The sequence below is a fragment of the Camelus ferus genome, chromosome 7 (genome assembly GCF_009834535.1).
Source record: "Camelus ferus isolate YT-003-E chromosome 7, BCGSAC_Cfer_1.0, whole genome shotgun sequence".
NCBI classification, from domain to species: Eukaryota; Metazoa; Chordata; class Mammalia; order Artiodactyla; family Camelidae; genus Camelus; species Camelus ferus.
In genome coordinates this window covers 48,062,687-48,083,393 of record NC_045702.1, presented here as the reverse complement: position 1 = coordinate 48,083,393, position 20,707 = coordinate 48,062,687, and the positions used below count along the sequence as shown (strand labels likewise).

The 20,707-nt window shown below is 36.9% G+C and overlaps 1 long non-coding RNA gene across 1 annotated transcript in view; it reads left to right on the top strand.

Annotated features, from left to right (window-relative positions):
• The first annotated feature begins 8,333 nt into the window (after window positions 1–8,333).
• LOC116664932 overlaps window positions 8,334–20,707 on the top strand; it is a 125,299-nt gene continuing 112,925 nt past the window's right edge. The window contains exon 1 of the long non-coding RNA XR_004321480.1: window positions 8,334–8,399. This is a non-coding gene — a long non-coding RNA (uncharacterized LOC116664932). The remainder of the gene's footprint in view (window positions 8,400–20,707) is intronic.

Genomic DNA, 20,707 nt, shown 5'->3' with positions numbered 1-20,707 from the left:
CATGGGAACTGAAGCCCCGCCCTTGGCAAGGATCCCCCTCCACTTGGACAAAATGCCTAGATGAAAACCATCTGCCATCCACTGGCTCGCTCTCCTTCCTAGCAACCTCTGCCCACCCCCAATCCAAGTAAATTACTGCTGACAGTCCAGAAAGTGCCTGTAGGCTGGGGAAAGCAATGCCCTTACTCAAACTTGCTATGAGTCGCTTGCCTTTGGAGAGAAGAAAAACAAGTTGATAGTAAATAGCTTCAGTGAAGCTTGAAGTTCTTGCTTTGCTTTCGGAGTAAGCATTTCTGTGTTGCATTTACTTCATTGTAAGTACAGTGAATACATGCAGCATTGATCTGATCAGAAGAGTCTAACAAATTGATGTTAGAATTTCTGATTTTTCATTTCTTTCTATCTCTTGCTTTTTATTTATTTTTATACCTTAAGAATATCAATGTAAAAAGCCTGATTCTCTCCCTAAAATCCAGCTTGTCTTGATATACCATGCCCTTTATGTACTAGCTTCTTTGGCTTCTGGTGCCAGCAGGTAAGAGGGAAGAGAGTGAAGAAAGGTACTTGTTCTCCTAGCCAGGAGAACAGGCAGGCCACAGCTCCTGCCAAGTGGACTTCCAGAGCTATAGTTGCTTCTTCTGGGTTCTAGAAGAAGGGGGTCTTCCCCTTGTCCCATTAGACCTAGGGGTGGTAGTAGTGTCACTTTCTGGGGTGCTTCACCCTTGTTGATTCCTCTTTCCTTTTCCTACACCCATAAATGGTCACTTTATTAAGATTTTTCCAATTATCTGTTCAAGTGTGTCATTTGTTTCTGCTGAGAACCTCAGTACCTGGAATATGAATTTAGATAAAAGTATTAGTACGTAGCATGTGGTATATGTGTAAGCATTTAGAATAAAGCATAGGAGAAAGTCTTCAGGACCTAGGACTACTTGAAGTGTTCTTAGATGTGACACCAAAAGCATAATTCATTCAAGGAAAAAATGAATAAATTGGACTTTCTCAAAAAAAAAAAAGAATTATCCTGTTAAATAGATGAATAGGCAAGCTACAGACTGAAAGGAAATGTTTGTAAGGCATATGTCTCATGAAGAACTCTGAAAACTCAACAGCAAAAAAAAAGCAAACAATCTAGTCGGAATCATAATGGCTAAAATTAAAAAAAATAGTGATAACACCAAATACTGGCAAGGATGCTGATAAACTGAGTCACTCATACATTGCCAATAGGAGTGAAAAATGGTACAATAACACTGGGAGGTATTTTGGCAGTTCCTTAAAAATCTAAACACACTCTCACCATATGACCCAGAAATGACACTCCAGAGAAGAGCAAACTTATGCCTACATCAAAATGTCTATGTGAATGTTCTTAGCAGCTTTATTTGTAATAGCCAAAAATTGGAAATGGCCCATATCTTTCTATGGATGAATGAATGGTTAAACAAACCGTGTTGTATTCATATCATGGAATACTACTCAGTAACCAAAAAAAAAAAAAAAAAAAAAAAAACAAAAACCAAAAACCAAAAAACAAAATACAAAACAACTATTGAAAGACATGCATAACTTGGGTGGACCTCATGATAATTATGCTGAGTGAAAAAAAGTTACAAATAAAAGGTTATATACTAAATTTATTTATATAATATTCTCAAAATAACAAAATTACAGAGATGGAAAATATGTGAGTGGTTGCCAGAGGTGACAGACAATCCCTGGGAGGGAGAGAGATGAATGTGATTATTAAAGGTACCACTAGGGATCTTTGTGGTGATGAAACAGTTCTGTACCTTGATTGTGTGGTAGTTACACAAATCTGCATGTGGTCAAATTGTATAGATTCTCACACTCACGATAGTACCTATCAAAACTGGTAAAATCTGAATAAGGTTGTTTATTGTACCAATGTCAGTTTCCTGGTTTTGATATTTATTTATAGTTATATAAGTTGCTACCTTGGAGGGAAAATGGGTGAAAGTTACATGAAATGTGGCTATATTATTTTTGCAGCTTCCTGTGATCATATAATTATTTAAAAATAAAAAGTGGAAAAAAAATCAGTCCCAAATTGGGACCATTAACTTGAGAAATATGTTCTTTCAGTCTTTAGCAGAGGGGAGGCAAGGAGATGAGGGAAACACCATAAGCACTTTGCGTCATTTCTAAGCTATCCCGATAGACGTTACTTGGCAAAAGGACTAAAATCAAGATCCCAATATTCCCAATGGGAAGGTTTTAACTTCAATTTTTGTTTAACTTAAAAACTTAAGCTTTTTAAAAATGGGTTTCCCATATATTATCTCTTTGTGGAAGCATTTGTAAGAAAAAATATAAAATCCATAGAAAATGTCTCACTCAAAAAATATAAAATTTCTACTCTAAAATACTAGTAATGTGCTCCTTCAGAATATTCAAACTTGTACAGAGATTTTACCCAACCGCAGGAGCCCTAGGCACACTTACAGAGACTTTCTAAAAAGGTGTCACTATTCAGTTAAACACTCCTCTCCGCACAGTGAAGTCAGGGTTCTCCAGACATTGAGAAGCTAACTTTCTCCACCCAGTTCTAATCTTCTCCTAGGTTTGTAGGAGACTGTTGTTGCCAGCCCTAATATTTCTCTGTGATAATCAAAACCATAGCTGCAAAGTGGTATGAACAGAACACAGGAGTGATAGATACACCCACTGAGCAGCGTGGGGTTTGAGAGAGGTTGTAGCTGGTGCCAATTTGATCTCATTCAGGGTGATAGCTTCTCTCTTTGGCCACAGACCCAGGAAAGTTTGCTTTCAAATCAGATTACTGACCCAGGGTTTGGACAAGGCAGAAGGTGGACAACATTTCAAACATCTCATCCATTCAGATAAAAAGTGGGGGGACATCAGTCTGATTTCATTAAACCTTAGACTAATATACAGTACCTCCCAAAGGGGGAGGTATAATATATCCATATAGATCTATTTCCAAAAATAGATAAGAAAATATGTGATAGCATTTCAGGCACTTGTATGCATTATTGTCATCATGTAAACAGTTCCTTGACAGTTTTTTAAAAGACCTCAAAATCATTCCCTAAAAATTGTTTCCAGAGCTTGGGGTGCATATTTTGCTGGTACTGCCACATTCAGGGGTGCTTCTGCAGTGCTTCATACTAATGTATTTTTCAAAGAACATCAGATATTTTCCTTGCAACCTTTATCTTCTAGAGACACAGAAATTCCTCTTTTTTATATACCCATGTTTTCATCCATCCAACTTATAAATAACTAATTTTCTGAATGAATTAATTAATGAATGAATGGAGTCCAGAACTTACTAAAGAGTTCCTATATTCTCCTTTTATGCATTAAAGAGATTTTACCACAGTGAAAGAATACCTGGATTTGGATACAGACATCTTTATCATCTGTGGGACTTTACAGAAGTTATAAACTCAGTGAGTCTTGGTTTTCTTACTAGTAAAACCTACTATGTCACAGGTTTTTTGGAAGGATGAGTGAGATCTTAACTGTTGAAGTGATTTGAAATGTAAAGTGCTTAAATTAGGACTGGAGTTAGTGGACTAACTCAAAGATGGAAGTTAATGGTCCTGACAGAGATCGGATTTAGGTTTTCCCAAATGTGGTTCCTTGTTTAATGTCATGCTCATCTTTTAACACTTTCTAAAGCTGGTTTGAGGACAGCAAGTATAGTCTTCTACAACATGACACAAAGAGTTCCAGAGCAAGATTATATCTGTCACAGACGAAAATACTGTATTTACGTGTCATAGTAATCTATTCATTGCTTTATGGACCCAAAATTCTCCAGGGGGACTCACAAATCCCCGTAATGTTTCTAGGTGCCAGATTTTTCATTTGGAGCTCTGATTTAGTTGACAGATGTGTAAAAATCATATGTAACCAAATGACTCTTCAGTCAGTACCAAGCTGATAGTGCTGAAGACTGGTTATTCCAGCTAAGATTCACTGGAACCTCCACCCAGACCATGCTTTTCAAATCTCATACTAGGATTTAATGTTATTCTATGCTAATGCCAATGCTTTGCTTCCCAATGCCACATGTTTAAAATATCATGCTATTTTCTCATACAAACACTGCCTTACGGAGAGAGCTCTCTTTGAGGAAACCAGAGGAGATCAATATCTGCATCCAGCCCCTCAACAGTCTCAGTGAAACTGTGGTTTGGAGATACACACACAAATCAGACTGGGAGAAAGTTTCTATTTAGAATAATAAACTATCAAGTCTTAAAATATAAGAATCAGTTGGACATTAAAAATTGAGTCCCCAGCTGTGCCCCATCACCAATGAAGAAGAAGGTCAGTGGAGGTAAGTTGACTTGCCAGGTCTTGCAGAAAGTAACTGGTAGAACTGGAGTTTGAATCTGGGTCTTCTGAGTATACCAATTTGAGTCCTCTTTCTGCTCTTACTATCCTTTATGTAAAAATATTAATTGTAAGTTAGATAATTCTGACAAGCGCAGAGGTTAAATTAATGCCAGTAGGCGCAAAATTAAATATCAAGAAGTCGTATTAGTCAGGGTTTTCCAGAGAAACAGAACCAGTAGATTGTAAATATAGATTGTGTATGTTATATATGTAGATTGTATATACACCACACATATATAGAATTATAAGGAATTGGCTCACACAGTTATGGAGGCCAAGAAGTCCCAAGATCTGCAGTCAGCAAGCTGGAGACCAAGAAGCTGATGGTATAGTTCCGGTCCGAGTCCAAAGGCCTGAGAACCAGGAGAGCTAGTGGTGTAAGTTCTAGTCCAAGTTTGAGTCTGAATGCAGGAGGAGAAAATCCCATGTTCCAGTTTGAGGACAGTCAGGCAGAGGGAGCAAATTTCTCTCTTACTCTACCTTTTGTTCTATTCAGGCCTTCACTGGATTGGCTGAGGCCCACCTACACTGGGGAGGGCAAGCTGCGTTACTCAATCTACCAAGTTAAATGCTAATCTCACCCCAAAACACCCTCACAGACATCCCCAAATTATATTTAAAGTATTTGGACACCCAGATACTTAAATTAATCATCACAGAAGTGGACAAATTCCTGGGTTGTTTTTTCCAGTACCAGCATAGCCTCCCTCTGAAAAAACAACCAAAGAGACTAAATCCTTATATTGGTAGAATTTCAGCTGCTGTTTGGCCATAAGTGGTAGGGTTTTGCACTGAAGACAGCCACTGCCAACTTTGCCCAATACATATGATTGATTTGGTTAAGGTAAAACCATGGCATTGAAATAGTTTGTATTTTCTTTCATTAATAAACATTTTTTAACCTAGTCTATTTATTTACAGTTAATTTTTGCAAGGAGAAAACAAATGTCATAGGTAAGAATGGTTAAAAAAGTGAATTATTACAATATAATTTGGCATCATGAAAAAGAAATTCCCCTACAGTGTGTGTATAGGTATGTCTGTATTTTGAGCTAGGATTGTTACTCTTACCAATATCAGCTAGTTTGATGGAAAAGCTATGTAACAACTTATTATGAATGTTAAAAACTGCTCTTAGATTAAATCCAACAGTCTCTCCTGGATTTATCATTTTATAAGATCTGTTTTCAAATTTTAACTGTAAGATTATCTGTGTAAAAGGTTGTCTCTGATGGTGACCACCAGCAATTCTTCCTATCTCTTTACATGCAAGCTGCTCCTTCCATCAAAAGGTGGGGTCTTGTTTCCCTTCTCCTTTCATCTGGTCAGTCCATGTGACTTGCTTTGATCAATAGAATGCAGCAGAAGAGTCTTAGTTCTGGGACTAGGTAGCCCGTAAGAGATTTCTACTTCCATGGTCTTAGAAACCAGCTGCCATGTCAAGAATCTTGGGTTAGTCTACTGAATGGTGAGGGACCATGGGAGAGAGGGCTACCACCAGGAGGAGGACTGGACTGCCACATTTCTGGTCAGCACCAAGGCCCCAGACTACATGAGTGTGAATACGCTGGTGATTAATTTACCACAACTGTTGGACATTAGAGAAGATGGAAATTTATTGGCTGAATTTCACCAAAGACCTTCTCATACTATTTTTGGGTGGGGTTGAAAAATGAGCACCATGATTTAGTAAGTGCAGACCAGTGATGCCCTTCTTCCATTTGGGAAACACATACATTTGTGAAAAATCTTTTTGATTTATAAAAACCATGTATCAAAAGAAACGACTTAGAATCAGACTTTAAAATCCTGTCACAAGGTGTTAAACCAAAATTTGTGAAACTATTTAAGTGTATTATTATATTAATAATTTCATTAATATTATGTTTTAGTGAGAATCATGTTTTTATATAAAACAAAATTGACCAAAAAAATTTTAAAATATTGCATGTTGTATTATCTTATTCCATAAATTTTTCTATTTGTATTTTTTAGATGTACATGTATGTAATTTAAAAATGGATCATTGATTATTTGAAGTTCACACTTGAACATTTCTTGTTGGAATGTGCTATCTAAATAGTCTGAGAACTAATGTTCTAGAACATCAAGGATATTCTGTAATATCTACCATGAATGTTATTGTGTAGGAAATAATGTATTTCTGATTGTCCATTGATGGAAGGTCTACTGAGCAGGAACGTAGTTTTAGGCTTTTCATAGATAAAAGACTAGGATTGTGGCTTAGGTTTATCTTCTGGTAGATCACTTGCATTTGATACTTCAGCATCTATTCTATGCAAATATGGCACCTTATGAGATTTTGATTTAGCATACACTACAAAGGATAACACATTTCTGAACAGGTCAGCTACTACTTCTATAGTCTAGAACTGATCTTTTCTTCTTTTTCTTAAAAATAGACCAAGGGACAATGAGAACTGGACGAAACAGACATTTTTATTCTACTTTTCTCTTTTTCTTTTTCAGCCTGATGCTCAGGATGGGAGTGGGGGGAAGTATTATCAGGGAGACGCTTCATCCATCAGAGTTTTCTGGTCATTTTAGCCTTTGGGAAGGGAATCTACCTTTGTTTCCCATTGTTCTCTGGGAAAGCAGGGAGGGAGCGTTTTAATGTAAGAACTTTTCATCTATAAGGTATGTAACAAGGGCATTGCTTAACAGGGGCACATGCTCGTAGGTGAAAGTATACTTCAGTCAGTGGAATGAAGCCTTGCTGAATTGTGCTGAAGCAATTTAGGGCTCCTCTTCCAATTCACTACTGGAGAATTTCACTATAAGGAACTTGACAAAGAAGGAGACTACAGAAAAACACTGGCAAGCACTTTAGATGGCTTATATAGTGTTGAAACGCAAGCTTGCTTTCTTTTAATTGATCAGGAATTTTCCCTTGATATTACAGATGCTGTAAAATTGAAAACCACAAATGCTAAACTAATTTAGCTAAAATCTATGTTACCTTCAGAAGCGGAAGGTGTAATATAAATAAAAAGAAATACCTTTAGAAAATACTTCCCATTCACACTTTATTACTTTTGGGTTTTTCTGTAATATATTTAAACAGCTATTACAGTTCACCCTACACATATTTTAAAATGCGGTCACCCACATTGTTGTCATTTTAGCAACTAGATGTGTCAAATTAGTGCTGGTTATTTACAGCCTCTTCCCACCTGGTGCCTTTCTAGGCCAAGGAGGAAGGAACAATCCAGGAACATGTTTTCTACTTGTTTTGTGGAGGGGCTATTGGGTGAAGATACAAATTGGAGAAATTTCTTTAAGAAGAGGACAGAGACATTAAAGGGAGGATTAGAGTTGGAGGGGAAAAAGGAAGAAGTTTCAGGTGACAGAAGAGGGAGTATAATCTGAGGGATTCCAAAGAAAGATAAAAGGGATCAGGCATAGGAGGGAAAGAGTTTTAAAGATTTGTTGAATGATCTGTTATGTAACTCCTTTCTCAGCCACGCCACAGAACCTCTAGTAAAGTTCAGTTGTTGGTCCATGCTTTTGGAGTATTTATATTTGTTTATGGTTCTGGATGTATGTATGAGGCTGGCTTTAAAGTTGCAACGAATATGAGAAGAGTGGAAACCTTTTAGAGTTTTGGTTAAAATAAGCGCTGGTGTAGTAAGAGGCAGAATGCAGTCATCTGGTTTGCTCAGGTAGGAAGGAATATTTTGTCATGAACATCATTTAGAATTTTCTGTGCAGGGTGATAATAAAAAGCAGGCTGTTTTTTATTTGCATGTATTTTGTTTTTGAATTTGCTCTAAATGTGCCTCCTGATTACAGGCATCCAGGCAGACTGCTCCTCCCACCCTCCTAACTTGGTCTGTCATTAGAAATAAGCAAACAACTCTAATTTAAAGTAAGGCAGGTGTTGTAGGAATTTCACTCAGAAGCTTATCCCTCTTTTCTAGATGTTCTGTACCAGCTTAGAGGACATCGCAGATAACCTAAGTGACCAGTGCACTTCGAAGTCCCTGGTGAGTTTGGTCCTAATTTGGAGTTGTTCTATTGTACTTAGAGAGCCCAGGCAGTTCCCAAAATAGGGAATGTGGAGGACGGTGTTCCTGCCTCCCTGTTAGCTGACACTCCTTTGTATAATTTCTTATCACGTGGAAAGAGGTCTGAATAGATTATTGGGCTTGTTTGTTTTTTTATTTTTTGTCCCTTTTCCTCATTTCTCTCCTCTTTTTCTTTCTCTCATTTTAAGTCTACCTGTTCTTTCTTGATAGCTTTCATTTTCATACCTAAAATAGCATTTATTGTCTGAGACAGTAAAGTTATGAAGGGACATAGCTCATAGTGCACCCACTGGTAAATTCTAGTTTCTTCTTCATCGCTGGTCCAACTGAAGTTTGATGAGTTTCAGTCATCAGTTTTCTTTTCTTGGGGTAGTCAAAAGGAAGAGTCAGGACAAAAAGTGAACGTGAGGGAAAATGAACTAGCAAAGACTATGGCCATGGAAATAAAGGGTAAGGCCATAAAAGTTACATTACTCATTGTTTCCAATCCACTGTCCTCTCTTTCACCATGTCCATACTTGTAGAATATTTTCCTCAAGATTAGGAATCTTAGTTGCTTGCCTTTTTGGATGTGAACTTAGATTCCCTCCTGCAGTCGATGACTGTGTGGATTTGCCAACGTTGGAGTTTTGCTGCTGCTTGTGTGGCTTCAGCTCCAATGTTGTAAGGAGGAGAGAAGAGCCAGTGACAACAAAGAGATCCTTCTCATGGACTCTTGGGTCACTTGTGCCTTGTTTCCTTCTCTCTTTCCACTTTTCCACGTACTGCTGAGGGGTCCTGGTCCTTTGTCATGCACCCTTGCTCCTCTGATAGGATCTCACCGAACTGTTCATGTGAGTGGCCTCCCGTGGGTGTGGCTGGTGGCCTGAAGCTAGTGCCTGGGCTGCCAAGACATGGAACTCCCACTTTCCTTCTTCATGCCAAACTTTGGCTACGCTATTTTTGACTAGATGCAAACAACTGTGAACTCTTGCTACAACAGGGGTCATCAGACTTTTTCCATAAAGAGGGGCCAGGCTTTGTAGGGAATATAGTCTCCGTTGTAACTATTTAACTTTGAAGCACAAAAGCAGCCATGGATAATATATGAACAAATAGGTGTGGCCGTGTGCCAATAAAATTTATTAATGGTCACTGAAGTTTGAATTTCACATAACTTTTACATGTTATAAAATATTATTTTTTTGATTTTTTCAATCATTTATGAATATAAAAGCCATTATTAATTTGTAGGCTGTACAGAAACAGGAAGTGGGCTAGATTTGGCCTGCAGGCTATAATTTGCTGAATATGAATGAGAACATTATTCTTTGCCATGTTATTCTGCACCACAAATTTAGTGGTTTAAAACAGCAACTGTTTATTTATTTAGCTTGCCATTTGTTGGCCAGCAATTTGGGATGGGCTCAACTGGGTGGTTCCTGACTAGTTTCTTGCATGTGTCTGTTGTCGGCTGTTGGTCATATAGTTGACTCTGCTTCTGGGGGTTCCTGACTATTGGCTGGAGAAATCAAGGTGGTTAAAGGCCACGTATCATTCATCATCCAGTATGCTAGCCTGTGCTTGTTCGAATTGTGGTCCTAAGAGCAGCCAAAATAGGCAAGCCCTGACGTGTGAGTACTTTTCAAGGTTTTGCTGGTTCCACATTGCTGCTGTCTCATTGGCTGAAAGAAGTCACATGGCCAAGCGGAGCACGTGGAAGAGGACTGACTAGGGTGTGGATACAGGCAAATGTGAACAGTTAGTGTCTTACTGCCCCAAGCTTGCACAGAAGGCTCTGCCCTGATGGTGTATAGCCCTTCCATATATCAGACACATTCCTTCCTCCTAAAACCCAGTGAATTTCATCCAGTTACAACATCCAGCTCGAAGTCCAGGATCTCCTGATATAGAATCACATCTGAATGTGACTTTTTTGGATGCAGCTCCTTTCAATCCAGTTGCACTGAGAAGATGTAATGTACAGTGTTAAGACAAGAACACAATAACTACAAAAGAGAGAACTGTTCAAAAGGGGAAGAATGGGGGCTACATAGCAGTCACTGGCCCATAGAAGTTCTGAAATCCCGTCAGGCATATATTGCCAGGTTTCCCGTTCCCCAGGGAAATTTTACTTGGTGAGGCTGAGACTCTGCTTCCTGGGAGTGTTTCTCCAGTCTCTTGTTTTCTACAGCTCTCGGGGAGGGGTACCCTAGTCCACTGTGCTTTGCAGTTCTTGACTCTGACCTCTGTGATGTCCTTCCCTATTTATAAGGAATGGCTTGTGTGTGCACCTGCAGATCGTCGTTAGTCTTCTTCGTTCCTATGGAGTGTTGGGGGCCCAGAGGCCCTTTTTGGTTTGAGCTGATGTGGTCTCTCAGTCCAAGGTGGCTGTGCTTTTCTCCATATAATAGACTTCAACATTTTGAGAACATCCGATGAATCAGTCCTGTCCGGAAGCCACATCCAAAATTCTTATTGAGACAGGTTTCTTTTTACTTGGATATGTCAGTCTGCTGGGGAAACACCCTTAAGAATTTTATAAGTGTTTTTTTTTTTGGTCTAAGAACGTCTCCTGTAAATGTCCTTATAAACTTTAGAGTTCTTAACAAAGGGAGTTAACACTTCGATTTGATCTTTATCCTGAAGCCATTTATTACTTTGACAATTTTTTTTTTTACTAACTGGGAAGACTGGACCCTATCATAGGCAGCTAAAAGAAGCTGATGGACAAGTTTAACCTTCTGTGAGGCCATCTCCCTAGCCAAGTCTCAGGAGTTTATTAGTTACTACAGGCAACATTTTTACTCATTATTTCATAGTGACATAACTTAGTCACTATTTTTCTAGCCCACTAGAGCAGCGTCCTTATCACTTTTGTAGGCTCTCCTGAAGTGTGCTCACCATTTCTCCAGTCTTCATAGTTTCTTTGTGGCTTTTCCAGGCTCTACAAACCACCTATTCCAAGACAAATGCCACATGTGTTGGGTGTTTGTCACAAAAGCACCTCACTTCTTGGTACTACATTCTTTATTAGTTACTGTTGCTGTGCAACAGTGCATCCCACAGCTTAGTGGCTTAACACAATCATTTGTGTTATAACACATAACATGTGTGCTGGAAAATCTGAGCTGGGTGCAGCAGGGCGGAACTTCGCCAGTCTTGGCTGGGCTCATGTGTACATCTGCAGTCTTTGACAGAGAAGAGGCTTGACTCTAGGTGTTGGCTGTGTTGAGAGGGGCAACAGGGAGACTGGGCCGTGTGTCTCTCATTAACAAGCTGGCTAGCCTGGGCTTGCTCACACAGTAGTGATGGCAGGGGTTCCAAGATCTCCCAGAGAGGACAAGCACCAGTGTGCAAGCCCTTTTAGTCTCTGCTATGTCACTTTTACTGTTGTCACATTGGTTGAAACAAATCACATGGCCAAGTCCAGACCCAAGTGAGTGTGGGAAGGAATTATCCAGGGGCTTACATTGAGGGAAGGGATGAATTTGGAAAGGTATGAACAAATTTGGGGCTGTTACTGCAACAATCTACAAATCTTATGCTAAATGGAGTGACTGCAATCTGACACTTAGAAAGCCTGCCAAGTCTCCAGAGGAGTTATGCTAGCAGAAGAGCTGCCACCTTGCTAAAAGTTCACTAAGTTTGCTCAAGTTGCAAGTTTTGAGTGACTGGTTATGCCAGTAGTTGATACGAAACATGGAAAATCAAAGTTATGGTTCTCAATGAAACTTGCTGAATATCAGGCTTTATAGATTTCTGTAATGTGCTGTTGGAGCTTGAGCTACCAAAAATGCCAGAGGATGGAAAGAAAAATGCTTCTGAGGGTAGGCAAATACAGAGTGAGAAATAACAGAAATCAATGTTATCTAACATTTACAGGATATTGACTGTGTGCCAGACACTGTGTTAGTAGCTTTTCATGAATTATGTCATTCTCTCTTTTAAAAACAGGAAAATTACCATTGAGAATTTTTTTTAAACTTTTTTTTTTTTAAGATCTAGGGAGCATATCCTGCTTTCAGTAAAATGGGAAAGCGTTTACAGTGTAGTGCTAAGGATTAGGGGGTCTCTTTTCAAAAATTGTTTGTTGGAGGTTAGAATTCATAGTAAAGTGTTAGTTACTTTGGAGTCTACAGGTCACTTGCCCAGTTTCCTAATTGCATAAGTATTACTGTTTGGGGAAGTTTCTATCTTTATAATGAATCCAGCTGAAACTCAAATCTTTTCCTTTTGCCTTTACTAAGTAAGACATCCTAGTATAATAATTGGCTCTCGGGAAGAGAGCTTATTGTGATTCTCTCTGTGTATTTCTCATCCATTCTTTATTGATCCCGAAATGCAAAAGAAGAAAATAACAGATTTTCCAGAATAAACTGTTTTCTTTTCATAATTAAGTTAATTTATAAGAATCCACAGGAAATTCAGCAAAGAAATGACAGGAGTTAGACTTGAGTTAAAGAGTAAAGAGGTAGAATTATTGAAGGTGTTTTTCTTGGGAACCATAGGTCAAAGTGGTGATTAAGGATGGCTTTCCTTTCAATGGGTAGAAAATAATGTTAAAACTCTCTGGCACACACACACACACACAGACACACTTGAGATTGAGAGATGGATGGATGACGGTGAAAGAAGTTTCTGTAAAGACACAAAACTGATAACCAAATTTTATTTTTATATTTAAATTCATTATGTTGGAAACAGTACTTTCCTCTATGAAAGAAAAAGGATTTTTTTTAAAAAGTTTAAGTTAAGTTATAGGCAAGAAAATAAAATTTGAAAAGTGTCTCAGATGTTCAAGTTTATTACTCTAAAGTGCAATCTGTAACTGGCTAACTATGGCAAAAGTAAATGAGGAACTTCACCAGTTAAGGAAGTACCTGAATTTCATTGCTTCTTGGCCTTTTGGCTAAGATCAAATAAAGAAAGTACCTGACTGAACAAATGGAAAATTCTTAAACCCTTACTGAAAAGTAAGCACATTGACAATATAGTTCAATGTTGAAGGAAGGGTAGTAAGTCCACTCAATTGTAGAATGCATTTTTTTGCCTTGATTTTCTCCTTTTCTTCAAAAATATTGATGCATTTTTCATTGTGATATGATAAGCAGAAATTCTTCTTATACTTATTAATTTAAAAAAATTTCAAATCTTAAGAAAAATTATAGAAAACTTTACAGAATTCTAGAACATCTATTTACACTTCACTCAGATTTATCAATATTTTCTCACTTTTTAAAAAAATTGAAATATAGTTGATTTACAATGTTGTGTTAGTTTGTAGTGTCCACCATAGTGATTCAGTCATATATACACATATTCTTTTTTATATTCTTTTTCATTATAGTTTATTCAAAGTATTGAATATAGTTCCCTATGCTATACAGTATGATCTTGTTGTTTATCTATTTTATATATAGTAGTTTGTATTTGCAAATCCCAAACTCCTAATCTATCCCTCCTCCCTCCCCCCCCGGTATCCATAAGTTGGTTTTCTATGTCTGTGAGTCTGTTTCTCTTTTGTAGATAGATTCATTTGTCTCATTTTTTTTTTGATTCCACATATCAGTGATATAATGTGACATTTGTCTTTCTCTGTCTGACTTACTTCACTTAGTATAATAATCTTTAGGTCCAGATGTGTTGCTGCAAATTTCATTCTTTTTCATGTATAAGTAGTATTCCATTGTGTATATATATACCACAACTTCTTTATCCAATTATCTGTTGATGGACATTTACTTTCATGTCTTAGCTATTGTAAATAGTGCTGCTATGAGTATTGGGGTACATGTATCTTTTTGAATTGGAGTTTTCTCCAGATATATGCCAAGGAGTGAGATTGCTGGATCATATAGTAACTGTATTTTTAATTTTTAAAGGCATTCGTATACTCTTCTCCATAGTGGCTGCACCAAACTACATTCCCACCAATGGTGTAGGAGGGCTGTCTTTTCTCCACACCCTCTCCAGCATTTATCATTTGTGGACTTTCAAATGATGGCCATTCTGACTGGTGTGAGGTGATACCTTAATGTAGATTTGCATTTCTCTGATAACTAGTGATATTGAACATTTTTCATGTGCCTATTGGCCATTTGTATGTGTTCATTGGAGAATTGCTTGTTTAGGTCTTCTACCCATTTTTGGATTGGGTTGTTTATATTTTTGTTATTGAGTTGTATGAGCTGTTTCTATATTCTAAAATTTAAGCCCTTGTCAGTTGCATTGTTTGCAAATATTTTCTCCCAGTCCTTAGGTTGTGTTGTTTTTTTTCCCTCGCATTTGTTTTACCTCTTTAGTGAATATGTATACAAATCATCTATCTATCTATCTGATCATGCTAAAATATTTGAAAATAAGTTGAAGATGTAATGACTCGTCACCCATAAATACTTATAGCATATATGTCCTTATAGCCTCACATATTAACTTAATATTAATTTAATACAGTTTAATTATCAAATTCAGGAAATTTAACATTAATATAACACAAATCATCTACTGTACAGTCCATATTCAGATTTTTTCCAATTGTCCTAATAATATTCTTTAAATAACAACAAACAAAACAAAAATCCTTTTTTCCTCTCCAGACATCAATCCAGAATTACATATTGTATTTAGTTATTGAATCTCTTTAGTCTCTTTGATTCCGGACCAGCCCATCTCTCCTTTTGTTTTTTTCATGACATTTGGAAAATAACAGGCCACTTATTTTGTATTACATCCCTAAATTTGTGTTTGATCATTTCCTGGTGATGAGATTTCAGGTTGTGCACTTTTGTCAGGAGTGCTGTCTATGTGGAGTTGTGTTTTTCTCAAGCATGTGACTCCATGTTGCTTGATGTCAGGTTATCTCATTGTTGTTGATGCTAACTTTGCTACCTTCTTAGGATGTCTGCTACTGCCTCCACTAAAAGAAATCATTCCCTTTGCTAATTAATATGTAGACCAAGAGGAGATATTACATCCTGTTCCTCAACTAACTTTTGCCCAGAGGCTATAACATTTAATGATAATTTTTGTCTAAATCAATTATTACTATGTTAGCTACTAAATATTTTTAAAAAACTTTTGATCAAGCAGAAAATTTAAAGAAAAGAATGTAAAACAGATTCTCACAGGGGATTAATACATCTGTAGACAATGAGAAGGGCACAGTATCACTCTAAGTAATTAATTTGGAAAGGCAAAAGTAAAGAATAATCCCATCAAAGAACAAAGCTATTGCAACAAATACTCTGAATTTTTCATCAAGCAGCAGAATGGCAATGAGTTAGGTCTATGAAGTGAAATGCATCCTTCAACATTTTCCCCCTGCATAATCTTAAACTGCTTTGCATTTATACACAATCATGCACAGTAATAATCAGGAAAATGTTTGGACTGTACAAAAAAGAAAAAAGAGCTTGGCACTAAGTACAATAGAAAAGAAATATGAAAACAAGGGAACCAGGTAGGGCAGTTAAGATTAGAAAATGTTTACATAAAATTTCTAAAGCAGTTGATAAATTATACTACTTATATTTCTAGTTTTTCTTTCTCCAATTCTGGCTCATTTTATTAATATACTATGGCTTTAGGTTATTCTTAGTTGCATCTAATGAATTCAAAAAAGAACAACTCTGCAATAAAGTATCTATCATGTCTTGCTGAATAAAATGTGTATTTTGTGCAACATGAGATTGAAGGCTTTCTAAGCTTCTTGGAGTTTTAAATCAGACAACCCCCTACTTCTTGCAGACACAGTTGCTTATTTGTCAGTTTGGATTTGATTTATCTCAAGCAGGAGCTAAAATTGTATTAAAATCTTCTGTTAAGCATGTAAGATTCCACATATATAGAGTCAGTAAGTTAAACAGCTCTAATAAAAGACAGCTGCGTTCTCATTGGAAGCAAAAATAGGGTAGAAAAAGATTTGTTTCTGTGAAGGATGATATGAAAAGTATTAGAATGCAGGTGGCTTCTCTTTATAAAATGGCACTGATATATAAGGCAATAAAAATATTTTTAATGATTTTTTTAAAGTGCACATAAAATAACCAGTGTATCTGTGTATTCAGCTATTGATCAGTTTAGTGATGGGCTGAAAAATTAGTGAATTAATGAGTGTCCTCTGCTTTATTATTATTTCACTGTATTTTTTCTTTCTCTTTGCATCTATGTGAGAATAAACCCAGAACATAAAGTTATAGAACATTGATGATTTTATAATAATTGCTTCCATATAATTTCTGAGATTATTTTGGCTTCTTGATATTTTTGTTTGCTCATTTATGAACATATTTTTAATTGTAAAAATCTTATTAGATAATTTAAAAATGTTATGAGTATGGATTTTTAGCCTTAAAGATATGTACCAAAGAGAATAACCCATTAACCCTAGAGTTGGTATGATATCTAATTAGCTATCTTGTAAATTTTTGTTCATTTTTATACCATCATATACATGAAAGGAAACAAAGGTAATAATTAATGATTTCATGTTAAGAAACTTTAGAAAAAATTAAGGCAGCATGATTTGATTACAGCTTAGTCTTTGCAATTCTGTTTTGGTTCACCTAATTATGGTGGTGCACTGAAATTCTAGGATTCATTCATTCATTCATTCATTCATTTATCTAGAACATTTATTTAGTGCTGACACGTAGAAATTATTTAATGACCAGTCATTATAATGTTTTTAATGCTTTATACAAATCCACACACATCCATACATGCATATTGCTGACTCCTCATAGATTGAAATTTAAATTTTGTTTTTATAATATATACAGTATGTTTTTATGTTTATTTCATGCATTTAGTAAATATTTTGAGGGCCTTCCATGAGCCAGGCACTGTACCAGTCTCCAGCAGTACATCTCTGGATAAGATGAGTGGACTCAGCCTTCAGGGAGCTTATATTTTTGTAAGAGAGACAGAAAAAACCCCCATGTAAACAGGTAAACAACATAATTAGGTATTTTTATGAGTGTCATGAAGAAAAGTGCCCAGGGTAATTGGTCTTGGTAATTATGTGTATGTGTGTTTGTGCCCCTGTGTGCTTGTGTATCTATATATATGTATGTGTTCTGTATGTGCGTGTGTGACCCTAGAACAATGTGGAGGTCAGAGGCACCAACTCCCCATACAGTCAAAAATCTGCATATAACTTTTGACTTCTCCAAAACTTCACTATTAATAGCCTATTGTTGACTGGAAACCTTATCGATAACAAAAACAGTTTAACACATATTTGGTATGTTATATGTATCACATACTGTATTCTTACAATAAAGTATGCTAGAGAAAAGAAAATGTTATTAAGAAAATCATAAGGAGAATACATTTATAGTACTGTTCTGTATGGATACTATAAGTTTACATCATCTGTTTAACAAGATGAATTGTCTGCCAGTACCTGTGTCAATATTGTGTTATAGGAAACAAAGCACTGTAGTTGTTATACCTATTACTAACACTAGACATCAAACAAGAAAAGATAATGCAAAAGATAAATTTATATTTATTTACAGATGTAATAATTCATACATTGATAATGAAGAAGCAGCAATACGATTGGTAGTGTAATCGACACAACTGCTTCCCACTAGCCCAGCCTATACACTAGTGAATGGTTATAAAATTTTTTTGGCATACAATATACAGTCATGTTCATAATACATTTTTTTGGAAACATTTTTTTAAAACACCACTTACCTGTGATGGTAGGCTGACATTCTATTTCTCCTGTTACGAGAGAGAGGCATACTGTATGGTAATATAATTCTTTGGAAGTAAAGTTATAAAAAACTAATAAAACGAACACATTATTCATTTTATATTAAATATCCCTCACCTTAAGCCTAAGTAAGGATAGGCTGTCCACTTCAATCCAAGTCTTGCACATGATGCTCTGCATGATGAATACTTGGGTGATGGTGATGAAGGCACAAAACATCATACAGTTGAAGCTGCACAGTTACTAGATTTTCACGTGAAGACACACACATAACATAATTTTAATATCTGTTTATAATGTGTTAATAAACACACATAACAGTTTATCTTTAAAAAAATCTTTTTTGGGGAGATTATTAGATTTATTTATTTATTTACTTACTTATTTTAATGAAGGTACTGGGGATTGAACCCAGGACTTCGTGCGTGCTAAGCACACACTCTACCACTGAGCTATACCTTCCCATGGAAGTGGGTTATCGTAAAGGTCTTCATCCTCATCATCTTCATGTTGAATAGGCTGGGGAACAGGAGAAAGACTAAGGAGTGGTCTTGCTATCTCAGAAGTGGAGGAGGTGGAGAAGGTGGAAGGGGAGGTAGGAGAAGCAGACACACTCAGTATAACTTTATGAAAATACACCTAATTTCTGCCTGACTTTTTTGATTTTTCATTTCTCTAAAAATGTTTCTATATGGTACCAGTCCTTCTTCTACCATTTCAGTTTTAGCTTTAGTTTCAGTGCCTGTATCATTGAAGGTTCCATGTTGTAAAAAAAGTCAAAAGCAGTCTTGAATAATTGGAAGTCTTCTGCCAGATTTTCTCATGCCAATTTGTTTTCTGGCACTGCTTCTTCTACATCTTCTTCCCTCATCATCTGGCACTGGTTCAGAACAGTCATCTCTGTCAGGTCATCTTCTGTTAATTCCTCTAGTGTAGTGTCTATTAGCTCTGGAATTTCTCCAAAATCCATAGCTTGAAACCATATACTCGCCATCTTTTTTGCCATAACCACAATCTCTTTCATGATATCCTTGACTGGCTCTATTGTAAATCCTGTGAAATCACGCACAATCTCTGGACACAGTTTTCTTCAGCAGGAGAATTTATTACTTTGGATTTGATGGTTTTCATGACTTTTTCTATAACAACGATGGTGTCTTCAATGGTGTAATCCCTCCAGAGTTTTATGGTGTTCTCTCTATCACGGTTTTCTTCCATAGCATTGAGAATCCTTTCCATAGAGTACCATGTTTAATGAATCTTAAAAGTCCTTAGGGTCCACTAATCTGGAGGCTCCATTGAAGTTGCTGTGTTTGGGAGCAAGTAGACCACTTTGACACCTTCTTTATTGCACTGATGGGGTTCTGGGTGGCCTGGGGCATTGTTTAATATCAAAAGAACTTTAAAAGGCTATCCTTTACTGATAAGGTATTTCCTGACTTAGGGACAAAGCATCAATGGAACCAACCAAGAAAAAGCGTTCTCACTGTTCAAGCCTTCTTGTTGTAAACCAAAAGTCTGGCAACTGGTGTTTGTCTTTTCCCTTCAAGACTTGAGGGTTTAGCAGCATTATAGATAGGGGCAGTCCTGATCATAAATCTGACTGCATTTGAACAAAATAGTGGAGTTAGCCTGTCCCTTCCTGCCCTAAATCCTAGTGCTTGCTTCTCTTTGTTACTAAAAAATGTCCTCTGTGGCATTTTCTTTCAGAATAGGGCACTTTCATATGCATTAAAAACCTGTTCAGGCAGAGGTATCTTTTCTTCTCAATGATTTTCTTAATGGCATCTAGGAACTCATCTGCTGCCTCTTGGTCTGCAGAAGCTGCTAATCCTGTTATCTTGACGTTTTGGTAAGCTAAACCTCTTTCTAAAATTATCAAACCACCCTTTGCTGGCATTAAACTCCCCAGCTTGAGATCCTTCACCTTCCTTTCACTTTAAGTTGTCATGTAATGATTTTGCTTTTTCTCAAATCATATTACTGTATATAGGTATGCCTTTCTTATAGCAATCCTGCTCCCACATAAGGCTGCATTTTCAGTACAAGATTAAAAGGTATTTTGCAAAAAGTGCAAGGTTTTCATGGCTGCTGGCATAGCTAGATGGACAGCTTCACGAATTTCCTTTTTTTTCCCTTTTAACAATGGTCCTTTCGCTGGATTCATTTGTCTTGAAATGGTGGGCAACCACAGCGGCAGACCCCAATCTATGGTGCATATTAAGCAATTCAACTCTTTCTTGTCATGTCATGACTTTTCTCCGCTTCTTGGGAGCATTTCCAGCATCACTAGTGGCAAGTCATATGGGTCCCATGGTGTTAGTCAAGGCTTACAGTATTGGACTAAACACAAAAAGTTAGCGAGAACCACAAGACATCACTTTTTGCTGTGATAGACAATTCACTGGCAAGACAAACTGCTCACGTGGAAATGATTAGTGTCACGTGGCATTTTAAGTAGATCTTTGCAACCCTTGAGCTCACTGCAATAGCAACAGGAGGTGGCTGTGAAATTATTACAGCAGTACAGGATATACCATAGTTACTTTTATGCATT